This window comes from Nomascus leucogenys, chromosome 5 (assembly GCF_006542625.1).
Source record: "Nomascus leucogenys isolate Asia chromosome 5, Asia_NLE_v1, whole genome shotgun sequence".
NCBI lineage: Eukaryota > Metazoa > Chordata > Mammalia > Primates > Hylobatidae > Nomascus > Nomascus leucogenys.
In genome coordinates this window covers 41,079,986-41,101,329 of record NC_044385.1, presented here as the reverse complement: position 1 = coordinate 41,101,329, position 21,344 = coordinate 41,079,986, and the positions used below count along the sequence as shown (strand labels likewise).

The 21,344-nt window shown below is 42.0% G+C and overlaps 1 pseudogene across 1 annotated transcript; it reads right to left on the bottom strand.

The window, feature by feature from the left end:
- Positions 1-305: 305 nt before the first annotated feature.
- Positions 306-5,818, bottom strand: LOC100587161 (annotated as a pseudogene). Its single transcript, XR_178287.3, has 2 exons — positions 5,800-5,818; positions 306-1,681 (listed from the first exon to the last, which is right to left on the bottom strand). The product of XR_178287.3 is annotated as a sepiapterin reductase pseudogene (transcript).
- Between the last annotated feature and the right edge of the window lie 15,526 nt (positions 5,819-21,344).

The window sequence follows — 21,344 nt, the reverse complement described above, 5'->3', positions numbered from 1 at the left end:
CCTTATAGGGTTATGAAAATCAATTCAATTCATATAGGTAAAGCTCGTAGCTCAGTGGTCGACACATATGAAGGGCAATAGATGTTCTTCTTCACTCACTTTTGCCTCCCTTTTCTTGTTCTAGGCATTTAATTAATATTTGCATTAAATTGTTGACCTTTCTTTCTATAGTTTTCAAACTGTTTTAATGAGTCATCGTATTTCTTTTCAGTTTCTCTAATCCCAAGCAGGGCTTCTTTCTTGACTTCAATCACTCACTCCGAGAAAGGTAGCAATGTTGCCTTAACTGTTTTTTTTTTTTTTTTTTTTTTTTTAATTTTATTTGTATCTGCCTTGGCCATGTACGTAGACACCCAAGGGCCCCTTCTCCCAGCCTGGGGGAGGGGTGGTGGATTCTGGAGGAAGGAGACATCAGAGCGAGGACACGAAGTTCAACAGAAGGTGCTGCTCCCCTCAGCAGGGGGCATCTGTGTGAACAGGGACTTGTGCCCTCTGCTCTTCCTCCCCACCAGGCCATCTGCGAATCTGCATGCATCCTCCTATTTGACTCAGGTCACTCTTCCCTCTCCCCATGGACTAGCTATGAGCAGGAGACACAACCTCCTCTCTTGTGTTTTTCAGCTTCTTTTCCTGCTCTTCCCATCCCTTAAATTCTATTCCTGGGGATAGAGACATGAACACCCATAACCTCTCTCCTAAGCCTCCTCATAATCCAGGGTGCCAAGTCCAGATTCCAGACAACTGGTAAGGCCAGCGACCTGGAAGCTCATCACAGCAGGCTATGTGTGAGTAACCATGGGTGTTCATCTGTGTAAGGCAGGACTGCCACCATGGCAGGGTGTGGGGAGCCACGGGGCTCTGGGGTGTGTCTGAAAGTGGGGGCAGAAAGGTTTAGGAAGCCAAAGACATGGGCTTATTTATCGTCGAAGTCCACATGGGCTCCAGACTTGAACACCTCCTTTTGCAGCAAGCTCAGCCGTTTCTGGGCTGACACCCTGCAATCCACTAGCTCTCCCTTTGCCTTCAGCTCCTGCAGCCTTTTCGCATGTCTGGGTCCATGGAGGTCTACCGGGCTAACCGCTGGGACACGTCTGTGTCCAGAGGACCTGGGGCCTAGTTCGGCACCCTCACATTAGGTTCCTCCGACGCCAGGACCTGGAACAGAATGTTACCAGCAGCCTTTCCCGCACAGTACAGCGCTCAGCCTTTGAAGGGCTGCAGGGCACAGAGGGTTGAGATGTTAACCACAGCTCTGTTGAGGCCGGGACTGGTTGGGAAGGCCTTCAAGACGCTGCAAGTACGGCAGAGAGAGCATGGAGGTCAAGTTCAGCGCCTAGTCTTTGTTCACTTGAGTGGAGTCACCCAGGTCCACGAAGCTTTTGGACACATCCCCAGGAGAGCCCGCGTTGTTGATGAAGAGCAGTCGCTGCAGCTCCTCGGTCCTGGGGAGCTGACGCAGGGCCCCAAGCAGCGGGCTGCAAGCCAGCCTCCGCGCCCAGGTCTGAGGGCACCCGCACCACGCGCAAGCCAGACCGCCCGGCGCCCAGCTCGGCCTCCAGCTGCAGCATATTGTCGTTGCGGGCGTTGAAGACCAGCACGCAGCTCGGCGACAGCAGCGAGGCCAGGAGGCCCGGGTCAGCACAAATACAGCACGCCCCAGGCCGCCCTCCATGCAGCAGTCCTGATCATGAACTAAGTCCCTGATAAAGGGGGAAGGGGAAAGGAGCCGCCAAGGCTGGATAAAGTTTTGTCTTCAACTGTGAGCGGAAATATTTAATATTTCGGGTCTTAGTCATTTCTAGAGACTCTAGCTCCTTGCTCAATTTTTAGAAACTTTTTTTTTTTTTTAGACAGTCTCGATCTTGTAGCCCAGCCTGGAGTGCAATGGCCCGATCTCGGTTCACTACAACCTTCGCCTCCTGGGTTCAAGTGATTCTCCTGCCTCAGCCTCGCGAATAGCTGGGATTACAGGCGTGCGCCACCACACCTGGCTAAGTTTTGTATTTTTAGTAGAAACGGAGTTTCACCATGTTGATCAGGCTGGTCTCGAACTCCTGACCTCAGGTGATCCGCCTGCCTTGGTGTCCCAAAGTGCTGGGATTACAGGCCTGAGCCACGGTGCCTGGCCAGGGCAATCCTTACTGTGCTTTCTTTAGAGATTGAAAGAATGCTCCCCTCTTTCCTCGTCTTTTATCTTCTGCACCCAGCTCTCAGTAGGTCCCTTAAAAATGCTAGTTTTATTCCCATCTCCATGCCCCACCAAAATGGCTAGGTTTGAATTTCACTTCAAAAGTAAGAGTCAAACGAATGCTGATAGCAGCTTTACTCATAATAGTCAAAGATTAGAAGCAACCAAAGTTTTAACAATAGGTGAATGGATAAACTGTGCTCATGGCCTAGCCACACAATGGAATACTACTCAGTAAGAAAAAGGAATGAACTATCAATGCACACAGCAACATGGGTGAGTCTCGAGGACATTATGCTGAGTGAAAGAAGTCACATACAGAAGAGTTTATACCATATGATTCTACTTATATGAAATGTTAAAGAAAAATCTAATCTAGAGTGACAGAAAGCCGACCAGTGGTTGCCAGGGGCTAGGGTTGTGAGTGGGGATAGACCAGCACAAAGGAATGGTTTTGTTTTTGATTTGTTTTGAGATGGTGTCTCGCTCTGTCACCCGGGCTGGAGCACAGTGGTGCAATCTTGGCTCATAGTAACCTCTGCCTCCTGGGTTCAAGAGATTCTTGTGCCTCAGCCTCCCAAGTAGCTGGGATTACAGATGTGCACCACCACACCCAGCTGATTTTTGTATTTTTAGTAGAGACGAGGTTTCTCCATGTTTGCCAGGTGGCGTGTCTCGAACTCCTGGCCTCAAGTGATCCGCCTGCCTGGGCCTCCCGAAGTGCTGGTATTACAGGCATAGCCACCATACCTGGCCATTTTTGTTTAATTTTAATTTTTTTTTTCAATTTCACTCTGAGCAAAGCATGTTGACACAAAGGAATCTTTTTGGATGATGGAAATGTTCTATATCTTGATTACAGTGGTGGTTACATAGGTGTATTGCTTCGTCAAAACTCATGGATGTGTACAATTAAAATGAGTGCATGTTATTGTATGTAAACTATACCTCAATGAAATTTGTTAGAGAGAAACAAGAATCAAGATAAAATGACAATACAGTTAAACCACACTTGATAGTTTCTGGTAATGGTGTTTTTTCCTTTTTATCCGTGCTCTAAGGAAACAATAATGACAAGAAAAACCTTTGTTGTACAGATATTCCAGTAAGGAGCATTGGCCACTCCTTGGAGTGAGGAGGAGTTGTAGAGTGTTATGCTTTCATGGTTTGGGAAGGAGAACATCTGTTGTGTTCCATCAGCTTTGTTCCTTTGTTCCCAAAGGGTGTGGGGTGTATTCTGTTACTTTATAAAGCTTTCTCAAGTTCTGCCCATCTTCTTTCACTACCTCACTTTCCTCCTTTCATTTTCTTCCTTTCTTTGTAATTCTTGGCCTGCCAAGTTCTATGAAGTTCTGAATCACAGAAAAGCAGATCACCTCACATTCATCTGAAAAGCCAGGTTTAAACAGGAAAAGTAAGCAGGAGATTTTCAGGCAATTGTCTTGAGATAATCCAAGCTGAAGTTCTGCTTTTTACTCTTTTCTCACCATCTGGATTTCTTTGCATAATTAAGGTTAATTCTTTATTACTCTCCTTGTCTGGCCCAGTGAAGAAACATATGAGTTCCTGAGAGTTTGGAGCTTGTAGATCAGAAAAATAATGTTTACAAAATGTGTAAATACTTTGGAATCAGTTGTATTAAACAAATTTTTAAAAGAAATTATAATTTTTTTTTTTTTTTTTGAGACAGAGTCTCACTCTGTCACCAGGCTGGAGTGCAGTAGCACGATCTCAGCTCACTGCAACCTCTGACTCCCTGATTCAAGTGATTCTCCTGCCTCAGCCTCCCAAGTAGCTGGGATTACAGGCATGCACCACCATGCCTGGCTAATTTTTGTATTTTTAGTAGAGACACGGTTTCACCACGTGGGCCAGGATGGTCTCGAGCTCCTGACCTCGTGATCCGCCTGCCTCGGCCTCCCAAAGTGCTGGAATTACAGGCATGAGCCATGGCGCCCAGCCAAGAAATTATAAAAAATTTTCATCACAAAAGATTAAAACAATGTAGAACTTTATAGAGTAAAATATGAAAACTGCCATGCCCAGAAATAACCATCTTAATTTTTTGGTGAGTACCTTTCTTGTTTATTCTCTATGTTTGTCTTCTGTCTTAAACATAAATATGCCATACTATAGGTACTGTTCTGCAACTTGCTTTTTTCAACTACCAATATTCTTATAAATCTTTTCATATCTGTACATATATTATGTTGAAGCATATGAAATTGTTATTTACGTCAATAGCAGTAAAACATTGGCAGTTTCATATGGTTAACCTAATACATCTACTCCAGTATTTTAGTGGCTATATTGTATTGTAAGGTATGGTTGTAGCCTAATTTTTTAACAATTCCCCTGCTGATGGGCATTTAAGTTGTTTCTTCTTTATTTTGCTAAAATAAACAGAACTCTAATAAAAAAGAAATATATGAATATTTATATATGTATTTAGGTGTATATATATCTTTATGTATATACCTTTGCATATATGTGTATGTATCTTTATATATTGTTCTATCTATTTTTGCATATATGTATCAGCATTTCTATAGAATAGATTGAGTAGACTCCTAGACACGTAACTGTGGGTCAAGGGGTTTACACATTTTACATTTTGATAATTATGAACAAAGTGTCCTCTAAAATGTCGCTAACAATTCATATCCCCAGAGTGTCCTTTCCCCCAACACCCTCAATAATCTTATGGGTAAATTGGTTTTTGAGGCATTTCAAAATGGGTTATTTTATTCAGCAAAAGATGTAAGGAAGATCTGCTTATGTCCAGCTCTGTGCTTAGCCTGGAAAGTAAACATGTGTGTAATTAATGTGGTCACTGCCTTCACAGTGTGTTTATTCTGATTGGTGAGACAAGACTAATGCACACACAACACAGTTGCAATGATTTCAGTGTCATAATTACCAATCATCTCTAGCGAGATTAATTAAAAATATACCAACTGCTTACACTGAGGCTCCATGGAAATCAGACAGAACTGAGTGGCACTCTGAGTTCCTTCACTTACTACGTGGGTGACCCTGAGTTTCTTTATTTGTAAAATGGGGATAATAATAATATTAGCTTGGTGCAAAAGTAATTGAGGTTTTTGCCATTAATTTCAATGGCAAAACTGCGATTACTTTTGCACCAACCTAATAGTTTCTTTTCTTCTTCCTTTTTTTTTTTTTTTTTTTGAGACAGAGTCTTGCCCTGTCACCCAGTCTGGAGTGTGGTGGCGTGATCTCGGCTCACTGCAACCTCCGCCTCACAGGTTCAAGCGATTCTCCTGCCCCAGTCTCCCAAGTGCTGGGATTACAGGCACACAACACCATGCCCAGCTAATTTTTTGTATCTTTAGTAGAGACGGGGTTTCACCATGTTGACCAGGCTGGTCTCAAACTCCTGACCTCGTGATTTGCCCGCCTCAGCCTCCCAAAGTGCAGGGATTACAGGTATGAGCCACCGTGCCTGGCCCCTAATAGTTTCTTTATAGGGTGGTTGTGAAGAATAAATGTACAGTGCTTGGCACTTAGCAAGAACTCCATGGAATGTTAGCCATTGCCATTTGCCTTCTCTTTGAGAGCACCTGCCAGCCTCACGGGCCTATCGTTACCCCTTGAAGGATGCGGCATCAAGTACTGGATACAAATATTTCTCATGTGGTGTGTCTAACCCTGAGGGGATTGGGACCATTGTCCCCCTCTTTGAACATTACACTCCTACTAGTACAGTTTGGTTGCTAAGGTTTCCGCTCTAGTTATTTTGTATTCTAAAAACTTTAAACATTCCCTGTGCTTTCAAACAGGGGGATGCACATTGCTCTTTCACAATGCCCTGATTCTTGGTTGAAAAAGGGCCACTTCAATTAAAATATAAAATTATATTTTAGAAAGAAGACAGTAAGGGGAGACACTGTAGATATTTTTAACCAAGAATAGGATGGTGCAAAGTTAAGCCATGGAGATACCATAGCTTATCCTAATAAGACAAATTCGCTACATTCATTAGTAATGTTTCAGAAGCTGTTTTCATCCAGGTATGTAAATTTTGTGTTCACTGCGGTAGCATAAGCAGCTGGGTGGAAAAGTGCTTGGTCCATTATGCATGACCATGAAAGGACTGTAGTCCATAAACATACAGCTTCCTTCTCTAGTACATTTATTAAATCTGTTCCAATTAATTGCCCATCCGATGCTCAGGTGGTTGTAGCAACTGCTGCTCAACGGAAATTGTGAGAAAAGATCAGATAAATGTAAACAATGGACATTCTAACAAGAGGGCATTGTCCCTACTGGAAAATCATTAGGAGGAAGGACTTTGGTGCACGTAAATTGCCTTTGGAAAGAGGCACCTCTATCAGCTGCTAAGGATACCCTGACAACATGGATAGGTCTGGATTGACAGGCAGCAGCAAGGAAATGCTAAAAATGCCACTTAAAGGCAGGGCTGAAACCACTGCTGCTCACTCAGACCCAAGGTTTTCTGTGTTGGGAGTCCATTGGCATAATTATTTGTCACGAATGAAGTGATTCACAGGCTATCTCAAGTAGGTTATCTGTTCTCCCCGAGAGAGTCTTGACCTACTTAGGCTTATTGGATTCCTTTGACTATTTCATGAAAGTTCTAGTCTTTTTCCCCAGTAAAATAACCTTGCTCATACATACCTAGGATTTTGCTTATAATCTCTGGGGTTTCATAGATGCCCCAGAAGTACCAGGGACCCTGGATTAAGAAATCCTGCTTTGTGCTCATTTCCTGTTTTCTTCACCCTTTTCTTCTAGCGGTGTCAATCGTAGTTTTTCCTTCTCAGGATGAATGTCTACCGACCTTCATCCCACAGAGTTGATCCTTCCTTCAAGCCTGGTTCATGTTTCACCCTTTTGGAGCTCTTTGTGCTCTGAGCTCCGTGGGCATTTGGAGTTGGTAACTCTTAATTTAGTACCCAATCGTTTCTAGGACTACCTGATTATATCTACCGCTAGCACAGCATTTATACATTCATTCATTCGACACGTATTTAATGAGTGCCTACTATGTGCCAGGCACTGTTCCCAGACACTTATCGTACTCTATGATAATCAGTATCATACAGCATTTATACATTCATTTATTCAACACGTATTTAATGAGTGCCTACTATGTGCCAGGCACTGTGCCCAGACACTTATCGTACTGCACTATCATCAGTGTTATACAGTCAGCTTGCCAACTTCCCCACTAGACTACGTCCACGGAGGCAAGGACCGGGTCTCCCACTTTGCCACATCTTCTCCTTCTTTATTCTCACTCGTCTGTCAAGGCTCAGCTCCAATAGCATCCCTTCTGGGATTGATTAGGCAATCTCTTTAGTGCTCCTCTGGTGCCCGGTGCTGACCACTGTTAGAGCTCCTACCACATTATTTTGAAGTCATTTGTTCCCATATCTGTGTCCCGTGGTGTAGTCTCCTCCATGCCAGGGTCTTCCACCCAGTACAGAGCCTGGCAATGGGAAAACTCAGTAAATATTTGTTAAATATCTAAATTTTCTCTCACCTCCATGCCTTCAAACATGCTGTTCCCTCTGCCTGAAATACTCTTCCTTCCTTTACTGTTTGCAAATTCCTCTCAATCTAAATATCACTTCCTCAGGAAAGGCTTTTTGATCTATAGATGAAGTTAGGTGCCCTCATACAATGCTCCCAATGTAACTTTGGACTTCCTCTAACATTGTACTTTATTGAATGATCCTCCCTTAGTATTCTCAGGGGATTGGTTCCAGGACCCCCTTGGATACCAAAATCTTCTGATACTCAAGCCGCTTACATAAAATGGCATAGTATTTGCATGTCACCTATGCACATCCTCCTGCATACTTTATTTTTATGTTATTTTAAAATTTTTTACTCTCATCTAATTTTACATTTTTATCTTTAAAAAAATATTTTTTTTGCCAGAATGCCATTGACAGAGGGCACCTGTATACTTTAAATCATTTCTACATTACTCGTAATACCTAGTATAATGGAAATGCTATGTAAATAAGTTGTTATATTTTTTATTTATATTATTCTTTTATATTTTTTATTTATATTATTCTTTATTTTTTAATTTATATTATATATTTTTTATTTATATTATTCTTTATTGTTGCAGTTTTTTTTGTTGTTGTTTTTTCTGGCTGTTTTCGATCTGTGATTGGTTGAATATATGAATGTGGAACCTGCGGAAATACAGCGCTGACTCTACTTCCTTGTTTGATATTTACATTCCTTGTTAGCATATCAGCTTCAGTAGGGCAGGGGTCATGGCTACTTTATTTGCCTCTGTATAGCCAGGGACTAGGATATTGTACTGTCCTTTACTACTCAAAGTGTGGTTCACAGGCCAGCAGCATCGGCATACCCTCTGAGTTCGCTAGCAGTGCAGGCTCCCACGCTCTGTCCCAGACCTATTGAAACAGAATCCACAGGTGATTTACATATGTGTTAAGGTTTGAAAAGCAGTGGTCTAGTACAAAAGCATTCAATCAATAAATGCCAAATGAATAATGAGTTGAATTGAACAAAATGGAATCAATTTACTTTTGGCACCCCTATTGTCTAGCACAGGGCCTAGCTCAAAGTAGGCACTCAGTAGTGTTTGAGGAAGGAATATTGTCTTCCACTGTTCTGCATGCACTGTGTTTTCTTCAACTAGCTTATGAGCCAAACGTTAGGGCCTTTCTTCTTAATCTCTATAACTTGAAACTCCTCACTGAATGCATAGTAGACATTCAATAGGGATTCAAAGCCAACCTGATACTTCAATGTTGGGTAATATATTATCTACCAGGTTGGATTCAAGCAAGAGAGTTTGAGGTGTGGGCTGTGTGAAGTGACCAGGGATGTTTCCAGTTGTCTGGAGACCGTCATGGCTTGATAGCAGTGCTTTTAGTCTCAAGCTTTATTTCCGTAAAGAATAGCTCATGAAGGGCAGCAGAATGGAGAAGAGGCCATATCAATGAGAACCTGGATTTCCGGTTTTCACTCTTTTCTCAGGACACTGTTTGGTTTGAAGAGGCCTAATTATGCCACTTCTACCAGCAAAACCAGTGGAACAGATCCTTCTGAGTAGTATGTTTTAGTGTAATTCCCTCTTCCAGAGTTTCTCAAGGAAAAAACATTTGCTTATTGGCATTTGGTCTTAGTATTAGGACAACTTACAGACTGTGGGCAAAGGCTGTGCGAAAGTAGGCATATTGATGCATAAGGTTTTCTTTTATAACTAGGTGAAAGGTAAAAGTTGGATTAAAATTATATTAATTCATGTAGTGAATATTCTTGATGCTTTGGGCAAACATTGCACTCTGTTAAACCTGGCAGACACTTCTTGAGAGCCTCCTGAGCCCAGCGCTGCAGATTTAATCATTGGCCTTGACGAAATCAAGGCTAGAGAGGGAGTCTGTATCCTGATTTGTTTTAAAAGTATATTTATTAGAATGTCAAAATCTAAGAGGTGTGGTAAGAACTTGTGTTTCTTTAAATTTGTGGGATTTTAGAAAGAATAATTGGAATCTTGAAATTCCGCAGTGCTTGATCTTTAAATTGTAGATCACGAACTTTCCAAAATAGTTTCAAGATTATCCTGCATTGGAAGGAGTCAGGTAGAACAGCAGAGATGGCCATCAAACAGTGTCTCTCTGGCTGTGCCCTGCCTGCTCTGTGAGTATGTCCACCATCTTTTTCTATCTGACAGTTCTGGAAGAATTCAAGGAGGTTCTCACATGTAATTCATTTACTGGTCCTTGGGTGCTCAGTGGTGGACACCGTTTTGGTCCTTTCCTTCTCTTGTTCCTTGTAATGAATCTTCTTTCACAACAAAAGCTGGAGTCCTGGGTCACCAAACACACTCTAGTTACAGGCCCACTAGAGGCCTGTCACTGCCACTTGGTGCCAGCAGGCGCGTATGGCAATGCCTTTGTTGGGACACCCTCCAATTCTAGTGCTGCCACCCACTCTGACTTCAGATACATTTGACGCCTTTCCTCTCCTTCCTCGCCTGTGCCCAAAAGTCTCTGAAACAAAACCGGAGCTCACACCTGAACCTAGTTAGCAATCTGATCAGGAGCCAAGTCAACAAGGAATTTGGGAGTCACAGCCCTTCTGTTCCCCACTTCATATCCCCTGCTTGCAACCTCATCAAGGCAGGAGAGGCCTGACATGAGGAGTCTGATTTTTTGTTCAGATGTCCCAGATTGTGCCCGTTTTCACTCTTACTTTCCATCTCCTTGGGAGGAATAGACTTAAAATAGACTTAAGGAAGCTATTATGTAGGTGTATTTGTAATAGGACATATGTCTATGCTCCCCACACCCCGCAAAGCCCAGAGAAACACTCCTTTTATCCCTACAGTTAGCTCTAGCCTCCAGGGAGGAGCAGATTTCCCGAGGCTGTTTGTCCTAGACTGTCCCATTCCCAGTAGGGGTCTGAGCTGTTTGGTTTTATTGCCCACCTTATAAATGAGAACAGTCCGGTTTGATCAAGAGGTTAAGAATCCAGACCATGTGGCCAGCACACAAAGCAGTAAGGAGCAAAGGCTTTGGTAGTCAGAGCTGGACTCCAAACTGCCTGCCACTTTCTTATCCAGTCTAAGACCCTGTTACCTTATCTATATAATGGGGAAATCCTTACGAAAGTGAGAAACATGAAGTAAGATTATATATATATGTATTGTGCTTAACTTAGGTCCTAAATCACAGTAATCACTCAATTATTGTTTGGTACTAATAATAACAAAAATAGCTAAGTGGTTTATTTTAAAATAGCAAACTCTGTAGCAATAGTGTTATAACATGTCTTCTTGTCTCCAGCTCCTTACTCTCCGCAATCCATTTTTTATTCAGCTGCTAGATTCATCTCCCTAGAACATTGTGATCATATTACACCCCATGTGAAAATGTTAGATCGCTTCTTATTACTTACACCTAAAGTCCGAAGTTGTCTTTGCATTTGGGCCCGTTGGTCTGGCCCCAACAAAACATTACCCCCGTTTCTCCACTACTCCTCTTCACACCTCCTCCACTCCAATTAAAATAAACCAACATTCTTCATGTACACCCACACCCTGCACACTGTTTGTTCTTTTTTATCCAGAATCCAGATCTTATCTCTCTTTTGATGCCTGGCTTAAGTGCCACCTCCTCCACTAAGACTTCTCCAGCCCATAATAAACCTCATAGCTCTTGATGGACCCCTTGTCATCAAACAGATATCTAGGTAAAATTCGTGCTTAAAATTTATACGTGTATCTCTTACATCAGGTGATTGATTTTAGCTATCTAATTCATCTTTATATTCCTAAACCAGAATTTCTCAACCTCAGAGCTATTGACATTTTGGGCCAAATAATTCCTTTGGGGGGTGAGTTACTGTGTGCATTGTAGAACATTCAGCAGCATCCCTGGCCTCTACTCACTAGATGCTAGTAGCACTCCAAAGCCCCAGTGGTGACAACCAAAAATGTCTCCAGACATTGTCAAATGTCCTCTGGAGTGCAAAATCACCCCCAGTTGAGAACCACTGCCCTAGATTCCAAACCATGGAGATTTGAACACAAATGGTTCTCAGTAAATGCTTATGAAAGGAAGGAAAAAGTTTGGCTTAGGCCCTTTTAAGTTTGAGACAATAGTGGAATATATAATTAATGATATTCTTTCAGCGTTTGGGAATAGAAGCACAGAGTTCCTTTGAAAGCTCAGAACTAGAGATTGATATTTGAATGCCACTGGCATAGAATCAGCTAATAGGCATTTATTGTGTTACATAATGTTTTGAAGTCCCGAGTCAGATAGGAGTTGGGCTCCAACCACTGGCCTTACCATTGTAAACTGTCACTGTAGGTGAGTACTGTGACCCTTTTGAGCTTCAGTTCTCTTGTTTTGTAAAATGGGGGTAATAATTATAACTCGCATGGGGTTGCTCTGAGGATAAGTTAGGCAATGCGTGTAAAGTGGTCATTTGAAAGCCTGGAATGTAGTAAGCACTTAGTAATAGTTCAGCATTATTATTAATATTGTGATTAATAATAATGATTAATTTTTAATCCATTCAGAGGTCATGACAGTATTATTTCCATTTTATAGACAGGTTGTGGTTAGAATCTGGATCGGCTAGGCCGGGCGCAGTGGCTCACGCCTGTAATCCCAGCACTTTGGGAGGCTGAGGCGAGTGGATCACCTGAGGTTGGGAGTTTGAGACCAGCCTGACCAACATGGAGAAACCCTGTCTCTACTAAAAATACAAAATTAGCCAGGCATGGTGGCAGGTGCCTGTAATCCCAGCTACTCCGGAGGCTAGGCAGGAGAATCGCTTGAATCCGGGAGGTGGAGGTTGTGGTGAGCCGAGATCGCACCATTATACTCAAGCCTGGGCAACAAGAGTGAAATTCCATCTAAAAAAAAAAAAAAAAAAAAAAAAATCTGGATTTGCTTAATCCCCATCTTTCCCTGGATCATATTCATCTCACATAATGCACACAGCATCTCACTTCCCAGAAGGATCTTCACCTTTTCATTTGGAAACTGAGTGCTAACTGCCTATGGCAAAAATTCCTTTTCAATTGGTAAATAACATCTTCTTCTATAACTATCATTGGGAAACTCAGTAACTGCTTATTAAGTGCTTTGGGTAAATAGATGGAGGAGATATTGTATATAAGACACCTGTGTTGCCAAAACAAAGCACCTGCCTGTTTGTAGCTTTACTAACCCACATGCTCAAAGATTCTGTCCCTTAGGCTTTAGGAAATGAATTCATAAGTTTAGCAACCATAGGCATTAGCTCCAGGCAGCGTTTGATTTTTGGAGTAGAGCAGCATGAGCAGAGGCTGTGGCCCAGAGCAGAAGCTGGGGCAGAAACCCAGGGACAGGCCAACAGGTGAGTCGGGGAAGCTAACTTCCTCCTGTGAGAGCTAGTCGGCTGAGGGCATCCAGCAGGCCAATGCACAGTGAGTCTCCTGCCTTTAGAAAACAAACACCAGGCAGGTCAGGAAAATGTAGCCCAAACCAGTTCTGTCATCAACAAACTGGCTGACCTGAGAAAAGGCATTTAACCTCTTCAAGCTTCTGTTTATTCGTTGGCAAATGAGGGCATGGGATGAAATCGGTGGTTCTCATTCACTGCTCTGGCATATCGGAGGTGGAACGCGACTAGTCTACATGGTGCAGGATTTTTGTAGCAATTACTAGCCATCAAAAATGCCTGACAACTCATACATATACCTGAAAAAGTGTTGGGGTTGGGGGGGTTGTTTCTTTTTATCATATTAGGTTTCTGTTTTTTGATAGATTGGATTATTCAGTTCATTCATTCATTCATTCAAATGTTATTGCCTGAGCATGCTATGTGCTGGGCCTGTCCTGGGACCAGGTGCTGCCTTTGCTTTCAAATGGGGTTTACCTGGAACCGGTTAAAATTCCTAGGTCATAGGAGGTGACATGATACCTTTTCTCCTCCAAATAAGAATCGCTGAATCTGATATGACTGTGGGTGATCTGGTCATGGAAATCCCTGCTTCCCAATCCTTACCACTTCTACCGACCCCCATTCCTATTGGCTACGAAATTCTCTAGGCAATGATCAAAGTTCCCCCAGCCCCCACCGGGTTCCTGCAGACCCCGAGGCGTCTACTAGGTTTGCCTTCTGATTCCTGTAGGTGGAGCCAGATCCCCTGGCTGAGAGGCCCCGGGCCCGCTCTCTGCGGCGGCCGCCGAGCGGTAGCTTTGCTCTCCAGCTCTCTTTTCCTCCTTCTCCCTCTCTCTTGTGCGGTCTCCCTCAACATCCAAACCAACCGAGTGCGTCTGAGGTGAAATCGTGCCAGACTTAGAGACGGCTGCCAGGTTTCTCTCAAGTCTTGGCTTAACAAAAGAAAGCAAATTACAAAAATGGAAATTTTCAAACTAGCGTTCAGTGGTATTCAAATCGACGTTTGGGTAGCGCACAGGCACAGACCGCATTCGTGCTATTTTGTGATTAAAATGATACCAAAAATACCTCCTTGCTTTGGTTTTCGTCTTCGAAAACGACTTCTTTCCTTCTTCTAATTTCCCCCTTACTTTTGGGAGCGGCAAACCCCTGACCACTCTAGAATTGCTAACATTTGGACCGGCGTCTGTTGAAATCTTGCCTCTGCTGACTTTTTTTTTTTTTTTTGAAGAGTTGAACTTTAAAAATGTGTGCACTTTGCAGCCTGGGGAAATATAGATAAAGAAGTTTCTAGGCACTTTCCCAGGAAGTTCTGTGTTTTGTGTGAGGAACTACAAGTTCTATGACAGTGCATAAATCGTCTTTACGTCTCATCTTGATACAGGGAGCAAACCTGAATGCGCGTCTTGCCAGAATGCATGCTACCTCGTTCTCCTTTGAGCGTGGATTGTGTGCTCTGTCTCATGCTTTTAAAACATGGGTTTAAGGTGGCCATTGAGTTGGATCTTGAATGATTTTACTTAACATGAAGTTTTATAAAGAGCTTGATTGACCACGTCCTGCTCGATTATTTTTGCGGTTGCTAGACACGTGGGTTTGTGAGAAAGGTGCTCTCATCAACACCCCACCCCCAAGACTGCCCTGTTTCTTTCCTTGGAAGCTGTGTTTGCAGTGCCTTCTTACACAGCTGTGTTTGCAGTGCCTGGAGACAGGTGGAGGAGCAGTCTTGGAGGCCGAAGCTGCCAATTCCTTCTCTAAGGACTGTCTGAATAGCTATTAAATTTTAAAGCTCACACGCACGCACACACTTGTTTTGTTTGTTTTTGGTGGTGGTCACCCACTATGCCTTCCCGTTTGTTGTACAAGGGCAGCTGCACCAGTTTGCCAGAGTGAGATTAAATGTCACAGACAGACATTCTATTGTGTGCATTCGCCAGCCCACATAAGCATCACCTTGGGCCACTGCCATGTCTTTCTAGGCGCCTCAGAAAGCTGGGTCCTGTAGCCTTGGCGGAGTTGTGGGACTGCTTATGAATTTCGGGAAAGAGGTTCTCCCATCTGGATAGGTAAACTCAAAGCTCGCACGAACACTGCAATACTCAGGCAGTAGTCACATCAAGAGGTTCTTGTTGGTTTGGGCCTACACGAATTAGGATTCTCTACCTGGCACAAGTGACTGTGGATAAATCAAGCTGCTAGTATTTTTCAGATTTCAGAATAGAGGGATGACATTTTAATCTGGAATCAGATACCCTGCTCTTTTACCCTTTAGCCCCAATACCCAGTGCTCTTCAGGACCCTCGTGCCCTTGCTTGTGCTGTTTCTTCCTCTGGGAATTTCTCCCCCATCCTCTTCTCTGCTTAGTAAACTCTTGTTGGTCTTTCAAGGCTTGTCTCAAATACAGCCTCTTTGAAATCTTTCATAGCCATGCCCATGCACCGAATTTCCACCCCCTCCCTGTCGTCTGTTAAATGTCGCTCTCTTGTGAGATCTATGTAACATACTACATACTGCATAACTGTGTTATGCACATCTTGGTATGCCTCTTTCTCCCCTAATAGAATATACTCTTTGCCCAGGCAGGGAACACGTCTAATTTACCTCCTACTTCTCAGGCTAAAGATGCTCAGTAAAATCTTTTGAATGAATAAAGAAACATGCTTGGTTTTTTCATCAATTTCCAAGGGACAATTTGTTTACTTTCAGGCTTTCCTAGTTCAATTGCCAGACACCTATAACCATGTCCACAGAGCTGAGAGTAAGATTTTAAAGTTTATATTAAAGTCTGATGTTCATAGCTCAGAGACATTCTTCTGGCTTATGGTAAAGGAAAGTTTGATGAGCACGTTGGTGGAAAATTTCTGTCTTCCCAGCACCTGATTGATGCCTCTGTTCCTACAGAATCCAAAGAGAGCAGAGCACTCCTGCAGACATGGGAGCTTGTGAAAGTTGTGTAGCTCTCCTGCTGCTTTGGTGTAGTCTTGCGGGTTATACTAACAAGTTGTTATTCATTAGACTTTACTCATTAAGTCATTCAAACTAGAAACCTGAAAATGTCCTTGGAACCTCCCTCTCCCTCACTTCCCACATCCAGTTATCACCAAATCATGTCAGTTCTTCTCCAAAATATCTCCCAGATCTGCCCACTGTTCTCCATCCTTGCTATTGCTGTGTTCCAAGCCATTATCACTTCCCAGCTGGACAATTGCCAAAGGCTTCCAGTTAGTCTTTCTGCTTCTAGTCTTGCCTGCCTCCCATCATGTCATTCCCTGGCTTACCAGCTTTCAGTGACTGCACTTTGCATAATCCTTTGCATGGCCTTGTGTGGTCTGGCCCCCACTATCTTTTTAGCGGCTCTCTCACTGAATATACTAGACTTCAGGTCCTTGAACTTGCCAAACTCTTGCCTACTTCAAGGCCTATCCATATGCTTACTTGCCTACTTCTTTTGGGAATACTTTCTCTCAGCGTTCACTCTCTTGGATCACTTCTCATCTTTCAGAATTCAACATACATGGCACTTCCTTGGAAATGCAGTCCATGCTTCTCCTCTCTACTTCCTCCTTTCTGGATAAATCACATCCCCATTATCGTTACTCCCGATGCCCTATTTTTCCTTCGTGTTACTTATTAGTGGTTGCAATTATAAAAAAATTATTGATGTTTTTATGTATTTTATGTCTGTCTCTCCATCCGCAGCAGATCAAATGAAGGCAGGGATCATGTCTCTTTGTTCAAAAGAGTTTACCAGGAGACCCAGTGTCTAACATATAGTAGGTTGTCAAGAAATACTTTTTGGATAGTGCTGGAAGGAGAATGCTAGCAGGTCATGTGTAACAGGCCTGTCACGTGAAATAGTTTCATGCAAAAGAAAATGCTGATCTGAAATGAGACTTAAGGATGTTTATGCACATGGAACAAGCAAGGGGAAGACTTGAGTTTTGATATGATATCTTATGGCCTTTCCCCACTGCTATTTGAAAAATAAGAAGAGAACAAGAACAAAAATATTTGTTTTACAACTCTACCAAGATTCAGCCCTCCCCTTTCTCTCCCCCTTGCATCAAGTACATCCTGTACTTTTGGCAACATGTTGACTGGATATTTAAAAGCTGTGAACTGTTCTGAAAATTTCACATAGTGGGTTATGGGCCATGTGTGTTTGATCAAAATTCAATTACTACACTGTACCATACTTGGAAACCTATCATCCCAAGTTATGAAGTATGACGAAATAGGCGAACCTAATTGGTTCAGTATGGGAACAGTATCAACCAAGCTTGTTATGATAAATAGCTTCCTGTGTTAAAGGTTCTCTAGAGCTTATAAGTATCTTGGCTCACCTCCTTCAGTGGAATAGGAATACTGCTCCCAGGGACCCCCAGATCATTGTCCCTTCAATGCAACTGCAGTTCAGCGTTTTCTTCAATTTACTACCCCTGAAAAAGAAAAATGCAGTGCAATTTTCCCTAGTCCTTCTCATTTCTTCATTTAGAATTTGAGCACCTGGTAACTTCTTCAGCTTTTCTTGGTCTTAGAAAAACAATTTTTAAAGTTATGAAGCATTCTAATACAGAAAACCAGAAAATGACAGACATCTTGTACCCACCACTCAGGATGAACAAATAATAATTTTTTTCCTTATTTCCATCAGATCTTTTTTTTTTCTTTTGTGTATCCTTTCTTATTTTTTGAGGCCAAACTCGGACTACAGTATTTATTTATGAGATTTGTAAGTTAAGTCCTGAGATACTTTAAAACCCTTTAACCAAGAGGATGTGTATCACATTACAGAGAAGTACCTGTACGTTGCATGTCTTTTCAGGTGTTGAAATGGACTCAGTGAGAATTTCTGGACCATACTGTAGATAGGATTACAACGAACCCTAGAAGAGGGTTGTTGGGGATGTAGGGTGTGGTGGTGCATGCTTGCTATCCCAGCACTTTGGGAGGCCAAGATGGGAGGATTGCTAGAGCCCAGGAGTTAGAGGCTAGCCTGGGCAACATAGTGAGACCCCATATCTATCTTAAAAATTTAAAAAACAAAAAAGAAATAGTCTTAACAGCTTGAAAAGATAAAGAAGTAAAATAAAACAAAATATTCCCATGCTTTATGGTTATGGGAATATGTACATACTTTTTCTTTAGAAGTGACATTTTGGGTTGGGTTAGAAGTATTTCCTTCTAGTGATCGCAGTAAAGGGCAAAACAATTGGGTGACTGCCATTTTAAATTCCAAAAAATAATCAGTAGCGCTGGCATTTTCCTCAGAAGACAGCGTTAGGGCTGGGACAGTTTGCATATATTTATCCTTAATTCAATCTTACCTTTGCAGTTGCTTTCCCAAGTTTGCTCTTGTTTTATTCACCATTTGTAGTAGGCCATCCTGTTAAACCTGTTAACGAAAATGCATAATGCTAAATCTGCATTTCTCCTGTGGAAAAGTTTTGTGTTTTATAAAAAGTCGTTTTGGTAAAAAGCAAGAGCCTTAGTTTGTCCTTGACAATAATTCATCAATCATGAGTGCTGCAATGTATAACCACGAAACAGGGAAATATCCTTGGTGAAGGTAAATATGTAAGCCCACACAAAGGAAAAGTAAATACATTGCATGGTTTAGCAGTTTGAAATCACAATGCTGCCAGGATTACATTAGAGTCGTTCTTCTTGTTTTCTGCAATACCATTAGGTTTACTTTCAAAATTGCAATTAGCTTAACAGTTGTGATTTCTAAAATGGCCCACTTGCCTTCCTTGTTTTCCTCTGTCAGGTGGACGCTAGTATCATAATCCTTCCATAATTTTTAAATAGAACTTCCAACAAGAAGTGCTCCCTGAAAGCCGTAAACTTCAAAAAATAGAATGTGACCGTAGGCACTTATGCTAATCTCCCTTTTGGCAAATCAGCTTTTTTTTTTTGCATTGGCTCTTGCCTGATTGAATAACACGGGAACTGCCAGAATAAATGCTATTATCTCTGTACAGTAATTAAGGAAATAGTCTTTGTCACTCTAATATGGACCAAGCTCTGCTTGCCTGTAATAAAGTTAAACGATAAAGAATCTGGAATGTAGAGAAAAATAACGGGAAGTCAGTTACTAGCACGTGTTTCCTCCAGATGAACAGTAGAGAGATGGAATGATGCAATTTGCAGAGACCGATGAAGAAGTTAAATAACTAAAACATATCAACTTGTAACATTTAATGAAATAATTATTTCAGGAAAAGAAACTCTTCGATTTCTATCTTTGGGAAGAGTTGATGGTTCCTTCCTTGGTGAATCTCAACGTATTATTTTAAAACATAGCTTTGCCAAATACAGGTCAAACCCTACTACAGTAAATATCAGTTTTGAGACAGTTCTGTCAGTAATCGCAATAAACATCTCACTATAATAAAAATAGTTTTAATTACATAGTTTTGAATTGATACTGACAGAAGAAAAATTTCCCTTGCGGATTTAGTGCACCCAAGTGTGGTGTTTTCCTCTGATGTTCTCAGTCATTCTCCTTCCATCTCTCTGTGTGTATTTATCTATCTTGGCTACTGTATATCTAATTGTTTCAAACATGGCCAAGAGGAGCCCACGGGTACTGGCAAGTTTCAGAATAAACCTTACCTCAGAGCCATGAAATATAAGAAAACCAGTTTGTTTTCTTTAGTAGAAATTGAGGTGAAGGAGTGATATTGGGCAAAGAAGGAAACAGCACTATATTAACCATCTTCTTCAAGACTGTTGTGTTCCGCATTCTGGAAGATCTGGCTCAGGGGTCAGCAAACTTTTTCCGTAAAGGACCAGATAGTAAATATTTTCAGCTTTGCAGGCCATATGATCTCTGTCATAACGACTCAATTCTGCTGTTGTAGTGCAAAATCACCCTAGACAACAGGTAAACAGATGAGTGTGGCTGTGTTGCAATAAAACTTTATTTATGGACACTGAAATTTGAATTTCAGATAACTTTTATGCATTGTGAAATATTATTCTTCTTTTGATTTTTTCCAGCCTTTTAAAAATGTAAAAACCATTTGTAGCTCATGGGCAGTACAAAAAACAGGTGGCGAACCCACAGGCTGTAGGTTTGTGACTCCTGACCTAGTTGATTATAATCTTTTTTTTTTCACTTAACAAATGTCTGTTGAGCACCTGCACAGACCAAAATATTTTTAAAGCATTATGATAAATATTAAAATATATAAGAGATTCAGCATTTATCATATATCTGTTGAACTTTCCTATGTCCCAGGCACAGTGCTAAGTAGTAGCAAATAAATATTAAAATGTATGAGATTCAGAAAACATTTAGTACATATCTATTGAGCTCTCCTATGTCCCGGGAACCGTGCTAAGCACTAGCAAATAAAATGGCAAGCAACAGAGACACTGCACCTGTTCTCATGAGTTTCCATGATCATGAAGTATGAGAAGCTCGACAGCAGGGAGGTTACAGGGATTGTGGTAGCACCTGGCAGATATAACCTGACTTTAAGTAGCTTTTGGGTTTGTTTTTTTTAAATGGTACTTTGTACTTGATCTTCCTATCCTTATTGATTTATTTATTTTTGAGGTAGAATCTCTTGCTCTGTCACCCAGGCTGGAGTGCAGTGGCACGATAATGGCTCACTTGTAGCCCTGATCTACCAGGCTCAAGCAATCCTGCCTCGGCTTCCTGAGTAGCCAGGATGACAGGATGCACCACCACACCTGGTTAATTTTTACATTTTTTGTAGAGATGGAGGTTGGGGGGTCTCGCTACATTGCCTAGGCTGGTCTTGAACTCCTCATCTTAAGCATTGCTTTTGCCTTGGCCTCCCAAAGTGCTGGGATTACTAGAATAAACTTCTATTTTACTGAAGAAACCAGGTGACTCTCTGGTCTCCCTAGAGTATGGTATCATAGAGAGGGCTAAATTGAGTCTCTGACTTGGAAGCATAAGCACTCAGCATCAGTGGTATCCAGACCCAACAAGATGAGGGGAGAAATCTTTCTATGTTATTGAACCCATGAATAGCAGCCATCTCTACTGCTATGGACACTTTCTTTGTGAACACAATGAGCAAGCTCTGGCATGAATAGGAAAGATGCTGACTGATACAGATCAGATCATCATTTTCCTACAGTTGTTGAGACCTCCTCTGCAGTGGGTGCCCTTTGATGAACATCCTTGCAGACTACAAATATTCCTACACTCTGGGGCCATTCTGTGAGGTGCATTATT